This window comes from Rhinopithecus roxellana, chromosome 1, assembly GCF_007565055.1.
Source record: "Rhinopithecus roxellana isolate Shanxi Qingling chromosome 1, ASM756505v1, whole genome shotgun sequence".
In the NCBI taxonomy this organism is placed as follows: domain Eukaryota; kingdom Metazoa; phylum Chordata; class Mammalia; order Primates; family Cercopithecidae; genus Rhinopithecus; species Rhinopithecus roxellana.
The window spans coordinates 146,292,179-146,309,904 of NC_044549.1; positions in this window are offsets into that span (position 1 = coordinate 146,292,179).

Sequence of the window (17,726 nt, forward strand, 5' to 3'; positions counted from 1 at the left end):
TCAGATCTCAACCTCCGCGTTGGGAGATCCACGGCTCTCCCCAAAGCTGTCAGACAGAGTCGTTCGCGTCTGCACCGGCTCCCGCTACTTCCCCTGTTGGTCTTCAGCTGTGCGCTGTCCCCAGAGGTGGAGACTACAGAGACAGGTAGGCTTCCTTGAGCTGCTGTGAGCTCCACCCAGTTCGAGCTTCCCAGCGGCTTTGTTTACCTACTTAAGCCTCAGCAATGGCGGGCACCCCTCCCCCAGCCTCGCTGCTGCCTTGCGGATAGATCGCGGCAGACTGCTGTGTTAGCAGTGAGGGAGGCTTCGTGGGCGTGGGACCCTCCCGGCCAGGATTGGGATATATTCTCCTGGTGTGCCTGTATGCTTACAGCGCAGTATTGGGGTGGGAGTTACCCGATTTTCCAGGTGTTGTGTGTCTCAGTTCCCCTGGCTAGGAAAACGGATCCCCTTCCCCCTTGCGCTTCCAGGTGAGGCGATGCCTCGCCCTGCTTCAGCTCTCGCTGGTCAGGCTGCAGCAGCTGACCAGCACCGATTGTCCGGCACTCCCTAGTGAGACGACCCCAGTACCTCAGTTGAAAATGCAGAAATCACCGGTCTTCTGTGTCGCTTGCGCTGGGAGTTGGAGACTGGAGCTGTTCCTATTCGGCCATCTTGCTCCGCCCCCGACAATCTTTCTTAAAGTGTCTTTGCAGACTGCACTGATAACAATCCCTACTAGGCAATTGGCCTGCTCCTCTTTTGGTTCCCTCTGAGTCATCAAGGCCTGCCTGTCTAAGGGCCATGACTGCAGCCTTTCTCTTATGTCACTTTTCCCTTTCAGTCTGTTCCTTTTGGTCCCACAAAGGTTACCAGGTTTAATAATGTCTCCAAATTTTGTTCTGGGCCTAAAGTAGACTTTTGGAGTTTTCTCCTAATGTCAGCTGGTGATTGAGTGATGAATTTATCCTTTAGAATAAATTGGCCTTCCAGGGAATTGAGACTTAGGGAGGTGTGCTTTCTTAGAGCCTCCTACAGCCTTTCTAGAAAGGCTGAGGGATTTTTCTCTTTTCCCTGTGTAATGGTGGATAGCATTGAGTAGTTCATAGGCTTCTTCCTAGTTCTCCTTAACCGTTCCAAGATACAAGTTGGGAAGTGCCTTGGCTCCAGTCTTCATGATCTGAGTCGGTATCCCAATAGGGGTCTACAATGGGGATTGCCTGTTGCCCTGTGGGGAATTTTTCCCTTTCCTCTAGGGTCATTCAATTGTTTACCTGGCTGAGATACCATAAATCTCCAAAATGCTGGGCTGCCGCTAAAGCTGCCTCCTTTTCAGTAGGACTTAAGGTCTGATCAAGGAGCAACATGATGCCCTCCATGCTAGATCAAAGGACTGTCCTAACCCTTGTAAAATATCTATGTAGTTATTGGGATCATCCAAGAATTTCCCTAAATCTGTCTTAATTTGTTTTAAATCTGAGAGTGAGAAAGAGACATGTACATGGGTGGGCCCAAATTCCCCTCCTACTGCTTGTAAGGGACATAGTTTGGGTATGTGGTTTGCAGAGTTTGTGTTTTGTTTTTGGGATGCCTCTAACACTTTGGTGGGGCCTGATAGTGGGAAGAGAGTGGGGCTGAGGGAAGAGGCCCTGAGTATGGAGGCAATTGTGGGTCTCTGTCATTTGGGCAAAGCTTGCAGGCTTGGCACAAGACAGTATTGTCATGAAGGGCAAAGAAAGCCTGTACATAAGGGACTTCACTTCATTTACCTTCCCATTTACAGAAAAGATCTAGTTGTAGAATGATGTTATAATTATTACTTCCCTCAGAGGGCCAAGCTTCTCCATTTTGTAAGGAGTACTATGGCTAGGCATTAGTACAGAAGAAAATCAGCTGCTTCTTTTTTAAGATCTCAGGTCGAATTTGTCTTAGTTATTCAGGATACATCTTAAGGGAGTGTCCAGTTTTGAAGGTGTGGTGCCCATCTGAAATTTTAAACACAGGGGTGAGTGCACCCCTGGTTAGTCTTAGGGACCATATTCCCTTAGGGCATCCCCCAAGGGTCAAGTCTAATTGTGCTTGAGGCTCATGGTCGCCCTTGAGTCTCCCATTTACCAGATTTAACCATGCTTACCTGCGGAATAGAAACTGTCCTTGCCTCCTGCCATGCGCCCATTGGCCACTAGATGGGGCACGAGGATGGTTGGATTTATTGTGGTCCTTTTGCCAGTGCATCCTACCTGTTCCAAGGTGGCAAGGCCTGGGTCAGGGGCACCAATGATGCTTGCATGCTAAGGCCCAATTTACATGGGCCTAGCCATAAAACTGTCCTTCAAGGAGAAATCTCTGAATTAGTGACAGGAGGCTTAGTAAGCTTAAAGGGTGTGGTGGACGTCCTCTAGGCCAGGGCCGAGAGAACAGCTGCTGTACTTTAGCCTTCTGTCCCCACTCGCCATCAAAGGAGCAAGCCGCTCTCTCAAGGTGGTACCAGTATCCTGTGTCCCAACTGACTATATTTTCTTCCATCCAATACCAATTATTGAATGGTTGAAACAACAATTCAACAGCTCTAAGACCCATGCCTATGCATCACAGATTGTACTTGAGAGGCCCCAAGGAAGGGGAAAGTCTATCTTGGCAGCAATGGAGGAAATGTCCTAAGGCTTCTACTATTCACATGAAAATTAGAGACCTGTTTAAATTGTCTTGATGTGGGGGACATACACTATGCTGGGGAACTGGCCCTTCAAAATAACCATCAAATGGTGACACTTGCCTAAACCTTGGAGGGCACCATGAACAGGGATCTTCTGGGCACCACCCCAAGAATTTAAGACTTCTAAATAGGGAATCTTGACCCTGCCTAGCAGGAATAATCTTGCTTATGAGATGAGGAAAGAAGTCTAACTGGCGGACATTAAGACCCAGGAGGCAGGACTCAGAAGATGTGGCTGTCTTACACTTAGTAACCTGTGCAGGGGGAGCCTCTGGTGGGGCCATGGTCTCAACCAGGACATCTGGGAGACCAGGAGGTCTGCTGAGCACTCCTGGGTGTATTTTGGGACCACTATGGAAAGCAAAAGAGTTAGAACCGGTTCCAGGCAAACCAATGCTCCCAATTCCAAAGGGTCAGAGGTTGTTAGAGAGTCCTTTCCTAGACAGCCTGACACCCATGTCTTAGTCCAGTGGCCATGCTAATCCCCTTTAAGTGGCAGACAGGTGCCCAGTGTTTAGCCTCTGAATTCTAAGGAAGGACAGGACAGAATAGCAAATGAAAGAGGTCCATGGTACTCACTGCATGGTGATTGTGATGCATTTCCCAGAGTCTCCTGGCTGGCTCCTCAAAATGTAACACCTAAGGTTCTCAACCTAGCCACACAAAGAATTGGTGTGGCGGCTGACCATGGCGACTGATAGAGACCTGGACCGAGAGAGAGTTAGCAGTAGGTTTTATTGAGCAGAGCAAGAGTACAAAGCTTCCACAGTGTGGAAGTGGTCCCGAACAGGTTGCCACTGCTATTTTGGGTATTCACCTTTCAAACTTTTTAAGATGGGAGATACGTGAGGTGGAAAGTGTGTCACAGGAGTGAGAAACAAAGACAGTAAATTATTTTGTGACATGTCTTAGATTTTGAGGAAACTCGGAATTGCAACTTAGGTTTTATCTACTTTATGACCTTGCAGCAGCATGGCAAAGGAGACAGGATCTTATAGGACTTTACAAAGTATGTTTACAAGGAATTGGAATTGGGAGTATAGATAAGGTCTGCTGGTCACAGAAAAATGGGCAGTTAACATTCCTTTTACTTTAGTTTCAGGGGAGGGGGAAGGGAGAGAGGGAGAGAGGACATGGGGAAACTAACAGCAAAATGTTCCTGTTTATGGTTTTCTTGGGGAAGAAAACACATGCACAAATCCTAGTGTTAGGAATATTTTAAGCATATATCTTCAATATTATTCATCCAGGACTGAATTAAGTCCTGATGCAGGAAATGAGTGAGTTTCACAGCTTTCTGAGCCCCTACTTGACCCAGGAAGCCCAACTGGCACCTCTTCTCATTTCCCCCCTTTTCCTGTGGATGTAGCTTCCTGTGAGCTGAACTGCAGTGATTTTTGTCTCTCCTCTGGATCTAGCCATCCAGTGAGTCTACCTGGCTCTGGGTTGGTACTGGGGGTTTCTGTACCGAGTCCTGTGATGTGAATTGTCTATGGGTCTCTGGGTCGTGGATACCAGCGCCTGTTTTGTGGGGGTGGCAGAGGGTGCAATGAACTCCATTGAGGGTTCTTGGCTTTGGTGGTTTAATACTGTATTTTTATGGTGGTTGCTCTCTTGCCAGCAGGTGGCGCTTTCCAGAAAACATCAGCTATAGTAGTACGGGGAGGAACTGGTGGTGGAGAGGGCCCTAGAACTCCCAAGATTATATATCCTTTGTCTTTCGCTACCAGGGTGGATAGGGAAGGACCATCAGGTGGGGGCAGGAACTAGGCGTGTCTGAACTCTGACTCTCCTTGGGCAGGTATTGCTGATGCTGCTATGGGGATAGGGTGAGATTCCCAGGTCACTGGAGTTGCGTACATAGGATTATGGCTGCCTCCAATGAGTCATGCAGGTTGTCAGGGAAGTCAGGGAAAACTAACAGTCACAGGCCTCACCCAGCTCCCAGGCAAACTGAAGGGCTGGTCTCCCTCCCACCTTTCCCCCCACCACAACAGCCCCAAGTGTGTTTCCAGGAAGAGGGTGAGTCAGGTTTGAAAACTTGCAGGAGGCTTCCTGCCTCCTAGCTGCAAAAGAAAAGGGCTTTAGTTCTTCCCCGCCTGCGAAATCTGCAAGCCGGATTTACCCCTTGCCCATGTTCTGGCCAAGAGGCTTCTCTCCCTGCTCGAATTATTACAAAACTCAGCTGGGGAAGTTCTTCTCCCTGTGGAGTTTTACCCCCTGGTCCTCTGGCCACCCTCCTGATGGATCCCTGTGGTTCCAGGCAGGAATGGGGTGCTTGGAGATTCAGTGAGCTCCCAGGGCCTCCCTGTTGCCTCCTCCGCTCCTGTATTTTCCTCAGCGTGGCTCTGTAACTGGACTCAGCTCCAGGTAAAGTCAGGAACTGCGCCCACGACCTTAAACTTCTCCAGTGGGGGTGTGTGTTCAGGAGAGGAGAGTCTCCCTTTCCCACTTCTGCAGTTGGAGCCCTCACAGTATTTGGAGTGTCTTCCGGCTCCTGCAGGAGCACTCTGCTTCCTTCTGAGGGTCTGTGGGTCCTCTCAGGGTTACTGGTTTGTTTTGCAGTCAATCTGGAGTTAAAATTCAGAAGCAAGCCTCCACATGCTGCTCTGTCCAGAGCTGCAATCTAGTCCTGCCTCCCATCCACCATGATCCCTCCAATCACATTCCCTTTTGGGGGATATTTTTGACCCATGGTTGGTTGAATTCGAGGATTCAGAGCACACGGATACAGAGGGCTGACTATACTAATCCAAGAGAGGACAGACATCAGAGCAAAGGACATTATCAGGCATAAAGAGGAGCATTACATAATGATAAAGTGGTAAATGCTCCAAGAAGTGGATCCTTAATGTGTATGCACCTAACAACAGAGCACCCAGACATGTGAAACAAAAACTTATAGTACTGCAAGGAGAAATAGATACATCTATCTTTATACTTGGAGACTAATTCTTCTCTATCAGAAATAGACAGATTCAGTGGGTAGAAAATCTGTAAAAACAGTTGAACTCAATGGCACTGTCAATTAACTGGATCTAATTGACATCCATAGACTACTTCATCCAACAACAGCAGATTAAAGATTCTTCTCAAGGTTATACGGACATTAATCAAGGGAGATCATATACCGGGCTATGAAACACACTTTAACCAAGATGTTCTTCAGTAGGTGAGTGGATAAATAGACTGGTACATCCAGACAATGGAATATTATTCCACACTAAAAGGATGAGCTATTAAGCCCTGAAAAGACATGAAAGAACATTAAATGCATATTACTAAGTGAAAGAAGCCAATGTGAAAAGGCTGCATACTGTTTGATTCCAACTCTATATCATTCTGGAGAAAGTAACACTATGGAGACAGTAAATAAATTAGTGGTTGCCAGGGGTTAGGAGAAAGGGCAGGATGAATAGGCAGAGCACAGTGGAAATTTAGGGCAATGACATTTCCATATTCTTCTGCACCATATTACAATGGTTGATACATGTCATTATATATTTGTCAAAACCCATGGAATATACAATACCAAGAGTGTACCCTAATTCAAACTATGGACTTTAAATAGTAATGATGTGGCAATGTATGTTCATCAGTTGGAACAAATGTACCACTTTGGTGGGAGATGTTGATAATGGGGGAGGCCATGCATATTGGGAGTTAGGGGTATATGGGAAATCTCTGTACCTTCTGATTAATTTTGCTGTGAACCTAAAAGTTATATTAAACATAAAGTTTATAAATTAAAAAAGGACTCAACAATGAAAATGTATACTTTCCTGAGTGGATGTGCAGCTTTGCAGGTTTGTTTGTTTCATTTGTAACTGTGGGAGATACTCTCAACACCTGATACTTGTCTAGAAGTGATCACAGACACAAGACAGTCTGAGCCCTGAGATCAACAAGGGAGTATATCCACAGTTTCTTGAAAAGAAGTTTGTTTTTTGTGATGGTTTTGTGTCCAGTTGGTGCTGTCACTGGCTGAGAGTCTAATGTGTGAAAAATCAAACTTAAAATCTGAGTTTCTTCCTTTTTCTTTCATTTCTCATAGTATCAGTAGGAAGGATAGTGAACAGAATTTTTTTGACAGCTTGCTCTAACTATCAATAGTGAATAAGCACATTTTATTTTGTGGGAGGAGAAAAAAAAGGAGCATGGATGTTGCTGGCCTTTAAAGCTCTACAATTTCCTCTTCTCAGGTAGCTGGTTTTACTGTTTTGAAACAATTAATTATGCAGTGAGATGTTTGTGGGACTTTTCCCGCAGTTCAGGAAGTTTAACAAAAGCTCACGTTTGAGAAAAAAGTCTCTTATACTCTGAACTCTAAAGAAAAGCACAACTGATATACAGTATTAAAATCCAGACTCCACCCTAAAGGACTTTACATGTGACCCAAACCAAAGGTGTGTTACTCACCTCACACATGGACAACCACTCCCTGTCCCCTAAACAAATATTTTCCAGTCTATATAAAAAGAAGATGGGAAGTGGTAGAGCAAAGAGAAGCCAGTCATGAGGGGAGTAGAATTCTCAATGTGAGAGGTTGTTCTTCTTCTGACAGCAGTAGAGCTATGATAGAATGGATGAGGGTTTACAATACACCGGTATAGACTGGTGAGTGTATGGAGAGGCTTACAGGAAATAAAGCTCTATTTTCTTTCTCTGCATGAAAACATATTGAGTGAAAAGATATGTAGACCAAACCTGATATTGCTCCTGGTTTTGTGAGAAGCTAACATGGATCCCTTGAAATTAAATTAAAGGGCATTTGTGAACATAGAGACTTGTTTCTTCATATTTATTTCAGAAGGCAGAAAAATTGAAGGGACTTTCCAGCAGGGCTTGAAAAGACTGTGGCATAATTTTGCAGGAGTTGGGGATAAGCTTTTCCTTCCCAGTTCTCCATAATCCTCAGAAACCACAGAAGAGAACCTCTACATACCCAAGGCTCTCAGGTGTACGAGTGTAAGAGAGAGAGAACGGACAGGAGCTCTTGGGCTCCCCAGTCAGGTGCCATGACCACTAATAGTCCTTTTCATCTGGAGAAGGCATTTGGGGAATAGTCCACTGGTGGGAGATCAAGGGAGTCCAGCTGCCCCTCTCTGAGAGATACTCAGCAACAGAGGAGGCCAGAGTGAAGCTGGACATGATCCTGTGAAAAGCATGCACAGCACTTCTGCAGACTGAACAAGCCAGATGAAGTAGATCAAAAACACACATGTAATAATATCTCTGGGTTCCCTTCTCCCATTTATTTCACCCAACATAGGAACTGAAATTAGAGGAAGACCCTGAAATTAGAGGAAAAAGCAAAATTCTATCCACACCACTCCAAGCGGACAACACCGCAGCTGTAGCTTGTAGTGGATGAGAAAATAATTTTTTGTTAATAGAGATGGGGTCTTGATATGTTGTCCAGGCTGGTCTCGAACTCCTAGGTTCAAGCAATCCTCCTGCCTTAGCCTCCCAAAGTGCAGAGATTGCAGGCGTGAGCCACTATACCTGGCCAAGAGGAATAGGTAAATGGATATGAAGTTAAAATGTTAATTTGTTAAAATAAAATGTTAAATGTTAATTTTAATTTCATATCCATTTACCTATTCCTCTTGACCAGGCATAGTGGCTGGACAGGGCCAAGTTTTAGTAACTGAAACTGATCAGAACATTATAAAATCTTTCTAGGTTGTAAAAGAATGGGAAAGAGGATATATCTGAACTACAGTGGGTGCTGAGGCACCAAGAAATATATTAGTTTTCTGTTGTTATGCTACAAATTATCACTCATTTAGCAGCTTAAAATGACATATGTTTATGATCTCAGTTTCAGGAGGCCAGGAATCTGGGAACTCAAGGTCTTATTCCAAGTTCAGTTAGGTTGTTGGTAGAATTCAGTTCCTTGCAGTTATGGAACTCAGGTCCTCAACTCTCGGAGGCAGGCCCTCTCCATAGGTAGTTTACAACTCGACTGTTGGCTTCTTCAAGGCCAGCAGGAAAGCACTTCTGCTGCTGGAGAAAGGGCTAAGACCTTCTTTCAAAGAGCACAGCCAATTAGGTCAGGCCCACTTAGGATCAAGTCTTTTTTAATAACTCAAAGTCAACTGATAAGGAAACTTAAATGCACCTGCAAAAGTCCCTTCACCTTTGTAATCTAGCCAACGTAATCATGGGAGTGGCGTCCATCATAGTTACAGGTCCTGGCCACACTCAAAAGGACGATACATTCAAGTGGTGATATGCCTCAGTGAGAAAGAATTTTGGGACCATCTTAGTATTCTGTCTACCACAGGAATGTAGGTACCCGTGAAGATTAAGACAGTGTATGCCTCACCTAAATTCAAATTCTATTTTCTTATAATCAGGCCAAACAAAATACTGCTTAGGTATATAGGCTGTAAGGTTGTAACTCCTTAATTATTTCCTGTTTATAATCTATTGCATTGTGACCCCTAAACCTATTACGGCTAAGTACAAACTAACAGATTACTGGTCAAAATGAATTTGCTGTTTGTTCACATTGAAAGAGTCCGCATGACAATAAGAATCATTTTGATGAAATTTACCAGGCTAAAGCTCGATTGAAAGGCTTTTATTTTTTTGAGTAATTTTGCAACCCTTGGTCTTATTTAATATGCAGAGTACTTATCTCTGGTGAGTTAATGTCTTTCAAAAATTTTAGCTCTATTCCTGAATAATAATGGAGAGGTCTTATTAATTGCAATTCTTATAACATTTTCAAGCACCATTTTGTTACTCAGTGGATATCAATTATTTTGAAAAAGATATATTTTAGCATGTAAAGGAAGAGTTTATTTCCAGGAGCAATGAAATAAAACCTGAGTCTGGGAATTGAAGTTGTGTGTTCAGTGAAGTTGCTTATTTTCTTCTGAAACAAAGATTTACATTTATCGTTATAATTTTTTCTGGAGAGAAAAGGGTTAGCCACAGTTACTTATTATAACCTATTTCTGCTAAGCTTTTCCTTAATTAAAATAATGTGTTTGTGACTAGCAACAGTTATTAAAAGCACATAATATAAATATCTTCTCATATTTATTGTTCCTTTTTGTTGTTTAGAAAGAGCACCAGATTATTACCACACAATTTCTTCTCTGATAATTCTTGTAATAAGGGAATAAACTTCAGGAAGTGGTTTTAAAAAATATTATGGCTGAAAAGTGCTAGTAAGAGGAATCTACAGACCTAAACAGCTTTTCCATTTCTTCGGATTTTATGTTTTTAATAATAGATTGAATAGTTAGTTGCCTGCTTGACAAGTTTATTGTCCTTATCCAGTTGCCAAGCGAGGAACATTTCCAAACTGACAGCAGGTATTAAAAACACCTACAAGTGATTCAAGCCATTAAGAACTCATAAAACTTGAGATGGGGTGTTCGCTGGGCTTTGCTCTGTTGGCCAGGCTTTTCCTCAGGGAGCCAGCCCTCCAGCTTGTGAAAGGAGATGACAGACATTTCAAGGTGAAAACATCAGCTTTTTACTGAAATTCTTAGGGTTCTACCCAAACAAAAGAGAGTATTTTCCTCATATCTGAATATTTAAAGCTGATTCATCAACTAATCTGGATTAAGAACAAAGGGCATCTGTGTTTCTCTGATACTGTCTAAAGTACTAATAAAAAGCAGTTGTGGTGTAACTTACCAAACCTATACTTTTCTATTTTGTTAGTGTCTGTAAAAGGAAGATATCATTTCAGATTTCTTTGTAATATAGATGCTTAGCAGTTTTTCTATCATTGTTGAGGGCTGAGTTCATTTGAAAGGCTCTGGTTCGATTTGCTGAGAATTCAGGGATGATGAACTCAAATTACCTATAGGGTCCAGGAAGATAACTTAAATATGCAAATTAAGGAGGGGACTGAAGCAGTCAGGAGTATGGGATCCTTTGTGAACAGGACAGGACACATCTCAACTAAATGCATATTCAATTTTATTGTTAACACAAAAACCAAACAAAATACTTGTGAGATCTACAGACCATACGTTTGAAACTCCTAGCCTTTGAAAAGAAACTCTGATATCCCCAAGAAAATCATATATTGGACCCCTCACTAAAATGGCCAATTCACTGTCTGTAAGACAATCAGACAATGGGATGAAGAAAATGAATTTAAACAGAACTTCTTTAAAAACTTAAAAGACTTAAGTATCTGCTGGGTAAAATTACTTCTTTTACTTTAAAACATATTAAGATGCATGACTTTGAAGCATTGCTTGCCTGTAAGTCTTAGCTAAGGGTAAACATTTTATTGGTGCTCCAATACCCTATTATTAGATTTGTTTCAGAACGTTCTCTTAACTTTGCATCTAGTAGTACTATATAAAAATATTTTATATAAAGTAAAAAATAACAGTAATTACATTTTTAAAAACATCCACATCCACAAGAGCAAAGGGAATGATAGGGGGCAGGTAACAGTGGGTGAGTGCTGGCAGGACATCAGCACATTTTTTTAAGATGAGAAGTTCATAGTTAGGTGAGAAGTACCTGAAAGTGGAAGAGGCTGAAACCTAAAAACATATGGGGGGCATGCAGGGGGTGGGGGTGGGGGAGTGGTGCTAATAATTGTCAGTTGATTCATCTGTCAAACCCTAGAATAACTCAGAAATTCAAGAAACCAGGTCATTGGAAAGATGGAAATAACTGATGTAATAACAACTAAGGGTTGAGGGAATATTTGGAGGGGCGAAAAGAACTATTAGAATCCCTGGATATCTATTTTATTCCACACAGTAAAGTTATTAGTCCAGCCCGGCCCTCAAAAAAACTGTGATATATATTTTGGAGCAGTTGCATTCTGTACTCTAAGAAGCCAGATATATTGGAAGGAGAGATTGAGGTAGTGTGCTGAGAACAGGTGTTTGATTTCAAATGTACTGGCAGCCAGACAAATCCCCAGGCAGGAGACTGGAAGTTGGGAGAAACTAAATCTCAAAGAAGAAATGTGCAGAGAGTGACATTTTGGGGTACCTGACCAATCACATGGCAATGAAGAAGTTTCAATAGTTAGTGTATCATTTAAAGAATGAAAATAAATATATATGTAATTATTAAATATTTCAAGCAAAGAAAGCAACACACACCCATGAGTATACTACCAAAATTTTAAAAGATGCTAATATTTTCCATATTAGCTTCAAAGTTTTCTCTTTAAGAAAAATAAATTAGATACTGCTAAAGTAGCATCCTGATCCTTTCATTCCCAATTCATCCCATTCACTTTGAGGTGAACATGTTCCTCTATCAATCCCATGCCAGCTTATCTATTTTTACTATATATATGTATTCGTAAACATATATATTATTATTTAATGTGTTTAAACATGTTTAATACATTAAATTATTAATGTGTTTCTTTGGTTAACTTCAATTCTTCAATTAATCATAATTTATACACACACCCACATACTATATATAGAGAAGGCCCTATTTAGCTCTATATTCTTGAACAAAGCTCCCCAAAGATTTTTCTCTTCTTTTTTTTTTAATCAAGGTTATATCAGTCTCACCAAATTTGTTTAATTAACATTTATTTTTTTCTATTCTTTGCAGCAAATTGTAAAAGATACTAGTTTTAGGTTCCTTAATTTTTTCTATTACCTTCTTATAAAACTATCTGGGTCTGATGGTTTATGAATGTCTGTTTATGTACATTTAAGATTTTAACTACAAATTTGATTTTTTTTGGTAGTGGTTGGAAGTTTATTGACATATTCTATTTCTTCTTATGTCAATGTTGGTGAGATATACTTTCTAAAAAATTATCTGTTTTTTCTAAGTTTTCAAATTTAGTATCATCAAATATGCATACAATTTCTATTGTTAAAAAGCTATATTATGTCTTCATATGTACGTTGTTTGTGTGTGCCCTCACACTTTTTTCTTTGATCAACTTTATTAGAAGTTTGCCTATTAGTTTATTAGTCTATGTTTTCAATTTCATTTATTATCTTAATTTTATTATTTCTTATTTTGCTTTATTTGGCTTAAACTTTTAAAACTTTGAACCCTTTTGATGTGCTAATATGTACATTTAAGCTTATAAATTTCTTTTTAGTTGCAATCCCCAAGTTTTTGTATTTATGATTACTGTCATACAGATTTAAATCTTATCTAATTTCAACTTTGATTTCTGATACAATTCAGTTGTTTACTTTTCTAGTAGTAGAGTCAACACATTTATAGTTATCACAGTACATTCTGCGTATGTGTAAGAAAACCTAGAATAACAAATGAGCAAACTAATTTTAGAAAACAGTCTAGGCCGGGCGCGGTGGCTCAAGCCTGTAATTCCAGCACTTTGGGAGGCCGAGACGGGCGGATCACAAGGTCAGGAGATCGAGACCATCCTGGCTAACACGGAGAAACCCCGTCTCTACTAAAAATACAAAAAAAAAAAAAAAAACCAGCCGGGCGAGGTGGCGGCGCCTGTAGTCCCAGCTACTAGGGAGGCTGAGGCAGGAGAATGGCGTGAACCCGGGAGGCAGAGCTTGTAGTGAGCTGAGATCCGGCCACTGCACTCCAGCCTGGGTGACAGAGCGAGACTCCGTCTCAAAAAAAAAAAAAAAAAAAAAAAAAGAAAAAGAAAACAGTCTAAATGATCTAAATGAAGAATCATATTTTGTTAAGTAACATGTAAGTGCACCCTCTTTAGCTATATTTGTTGAGTCACTGGCTTTGTGGATAATCTTTTTAAATTCACCATTTGCTTTTGAAGGAGATACTAGTATTTCTCTAGTAGATTATGTCTTCTGGTTTTCACTTGGCCAGTGATCTCTCTCTGACTTCCATGATAGATGGCAAATGTAGACAAACATTTTAGGCAATTTATACATTTATAATCAACTTTCTTAAGAAATGGACATTTGGTACTGAAGTTTTCAATAAACATATGCACGTATTTTGGTTCGTTGCTTCCAAAATAGTTTGTTGAGAAATAATAATGAGTTAGCAACCCTGAAGTAAGTACTTACAGATTAACAACAAACAATAAAAGACAAAATTAGTGTAACCAGAATGTTCAGACCACTCAATGTGATGTGAAGGATTGGTCAATGTCTATATCATGTACCCATTTTAAGCATTTAACCTGCAGTTTTCTATCTTGCTCATTTGCCCAACTGACGGGTAGCTTTGTGCATCTCACAGGCTTTGACACCAGCCACAGTACGACTTACTGGATATTAAGCAGTTGATGGAGTAGCAGCAGATAATACTTCTCCTTCCAACATTCCAGAACTGAAAAAGGTCATTATCTTCAGTTTCTTGCCTCTCAGAGCACTTGTTTCATCATCTTGCACCTGACATGCTGTTCTGATAGAAACAGTTAGTTTCAGATGTCTGTAAAGGGTACAGAAACCAGAGATGGACTTTTCAAGGTCATCATTCAGACTTAACCATGCAATGGGAATTCAGTTCATAGAACATATGCCTCATACTCATAACCAGATGAAATCATGTTAGAAGCTATAAATACAAAGGAGGGGTTCACCAATCTTTGGAAATCTGTTCACCAAACTAGCAAGGTTTCAAAATATTGATAATTTGACCTCTGTGTTGGTTCAGAATAAAATCATCCTGAATTTTACAACAATCGGTGGCAGGGGATGCTCAACCGGACTATCTAATTTTGTTCCCATTGGCAGTAAGGTATTTTATATTAATGAAGTAAGTAAGAGTTAACAAGTAGAAATGTTACAGGCACTTCTAGATTCTTGCATCTCACAACTTCCTTCCAGGTTACTGTTTTCTCTTTTTAAAGTGTGTTATTTGGTAGTTCTTTCAAAGTGGGTCTAAGATAACAACGTTTTTAGACTTCATATTTAGAAAATATTTTTTCATTATTTGATAGTATTTCACTGAGCATAGAATTATGTAGTCTATTTTTCCTCAATTTGTCTAAACTTCCAATCTCTATTATTCTGGTCCTACTACTTTTTTATTTTATCAGTTTCATGTTTCTAGTCATTCGTTTATTCATTATTAATTAGCTTATTATTATTATTTAGCTTATTCATTGTTTCTTTTAAAATATCAATAAGCTTTTTTCATTTCTAAGGTCTCAAATGGGCCTTTTAAAATATTTAAATCTATGATTTAACAATTGTCTGTTCATATCTTAAACTTTCCATTTTATTTTATAGATACTACTTACATCTTTAGTTATGAGGATTTTCAAAGACATGTACTTTAAAGGTCTTTGCAGATTTATTTTATCTCTATTTTCTTAGATGGTACAATCCCTTATTTTTGGATGTTGAGTACCCACTTTCATGGTGCAGGTGCTTCTCATAAACTTCATTATTATATTTTATGAACTTAACTTCCAAAATTATTTCTTTTTTGAGTGTCTTGGATTGTGACAATTTCTTTGTGAGGCAATCTTTTTTTTCTTTTCTTTTTCTTTTCTTCTCTCAATTTTTCACACCCTGTCTGCTCAGTTCTCTCCTTGTCTTCTTCCCTGACGTTCATTCTCTCTCTCTCTCTTTCTCTCTCTCTCATGAAAGGGAACATACTACTTTGCTTAGATTACAGATAAATATTTTTTCCTTTAAAGCATAGCTAGATATTTTAAAGTATTTAAAATATTTTAATTTTTTGTCATTTCTGGGTTTATGAAAAAAGAGGAAGCTTTCAAAAAATATTATCTTGACCCAGAAACTGGGCCACTTTACCATTACACTACAACTAACTACATTAATCCAAATGACAAGAAGATAAGGTGCAGATATTTGAAAAGTCTTATTGTGTATAAAGTTCAACTCCAGGGTGCCATTGAAATCTCCTGAAGTTTGGGGTACATCAGAAAATGTACAGATTTATATTTTAGCCTGAGACATGCATGTGTATGAAGCAACTGGTGGTATACGTGATGTAGTGTACACAGATAGTAATATGAAAAGAACCAGTAAAACATTTCCTGTTTTCTTCTTAGGGACAAGTTGTTAGATTCTGCCTTTTGTAAACTCTTTGAAAAACAAGAGTGTTTTATGTAGGATTGGGGGGTTGAAAATGTAATTATGGATTCAAAGCAGGGGAAAAATGTACTCTATTTATAATGGTGTGATGAGCAAAAGGATTAATGGCAAAGATTTTTTCTCTTTAATATTCTTCTAAAAATGTAGATGTGGTAATATAATGTGTACAAATAGAGTAATTGTTCTCAATGATTGTAACAGTTTAAAGATTTCTAGAAGGTAGAATTCTAACTTTTAAAATATGACTTGGATTATCTAATTGAAATTTAGCAAGAATTAGCATAACATATAAGCATTATTTTAATACTAAGAGGATGAAACACAGGACAAAAGTGGCAAAATATGTTGAGACTATGCATGAGGTCAGTGTTTGGTCTGACAAACTCATGCAATCCTTTAAAAATAACTGTGTAAATATATTGGGGAAATTTTGTCTAAATAAAGCCTGTTAGTTATTCTACATCACTAAATTCACTTCAAAATATTAACCATGCATGATTATTAAAAGTCTGGGCTTAGCTGCCTACTTTAACTCTGAAGCATCATTCATAGTTAGATTTGAAGTATAACTCTACTGTGTAAATCTCAAAGTGCACCCATCCTTAGAATATTGCAGGGAATAGAGGTTAGTACAGTCTTAAACTTCCCACCAGCATTTTTCTGTTTTAGGAATCAGAACTTTAATTTGCATTGCTGCAGTGACTTAAAGCTCTCCAACTTGGCTGGGCTTCTTGTCTTCTTGAGCACATTTTAACAGTGTCAATGGAAAATTATGTAAGTAGAGATGTAACTGCTATTGCAGAATTGCAGATTTCCCTCACTTAATAATTTCTACCTGAAATCTCAAAAAGATTTCTTTTGCAAACTGATAGAGTAAATCAGAACATGTTTCTGTTGTGCTATTTCTAACTTTGAACTGTTGCATTTCTAATGATGAATGAACTAATTATGAGAACTAAGGATTTGAGTATGAGGGAAAAAGTATTTAAGATTCTCACAATGACCACTTTTGAAGGGACTCTAATTTCTGGTTTTGTCCTTCTCACCCTTTATATATATTTCTACTTTTCCTAGTTCCATCATAACACACACATACCCTAATTGCCCAAAATATTGATAATGAGAAATATATCTGCCTTCATGACCCAGCATATTTACTACCTATAAACCAATCTTCCTGGGAAGCAAAATCTAATTAAAAGCTGACAGGCAAGTATAGCATCATGCAAAGGCAATGATTTGAATATATTTAATAACTGATGTTATGAATCTGGTGGATTCATTTCTGTCAACTCTGGGGCAAAATCTAACATAGGGACCGGATATGATGTTCATACATCATGGTACCTTCTTACCTAAAGATAGATTCTGGATACACTTATTATTTGTGTATTTATCTGTTTATTGTGTTTATAGAGGTCCTTAGATTTCTTAAAGCTCAATATAGCCATCAGATTATATATTATAGACTTGTTCCTTAGTAAATTGATCTTTATAACAAATTCAATTCATAACATGTAGCTAGTTACTAAGATAAATATATCTTCTCTTAATTTGTATGTTACATACTTAGGGTAAAAATAAATTCTCTGTCAGAAAGTGTGTGACATTGCACTATTTTCATCAAATTCAATATATCCTTAGATGCAACTTCCAAAAGGCTTGCAAAACAGTGAATGTCAAATTAGTTTACAACAAGGTTAGAGTGACCTCAACTAGATCAATACGATAGCACACCCCGCATTCATAACAGAACTTTATTTGTTTGAATTCATCCTCCACAAAATACAGATGTTATGAAGGTAATTTAAAGATTTTTTTGTCTACATAAAATTAAAGCTGGTCCTAAATCCTCACACAGCAGTGTCGTTAAGACATGCTATGTGACTTAGTACTGGCTCCTACATTTCCATTGGCTTGTAAGAGCATCTCAGGGTTTATGTGCCTCCATATGGCAATAGTCATGTTAATTATTATTTTAACCACTAGTGCCACAGGTGAACATGAATCTTCTAAAATTTGTGGGGCATTGATGT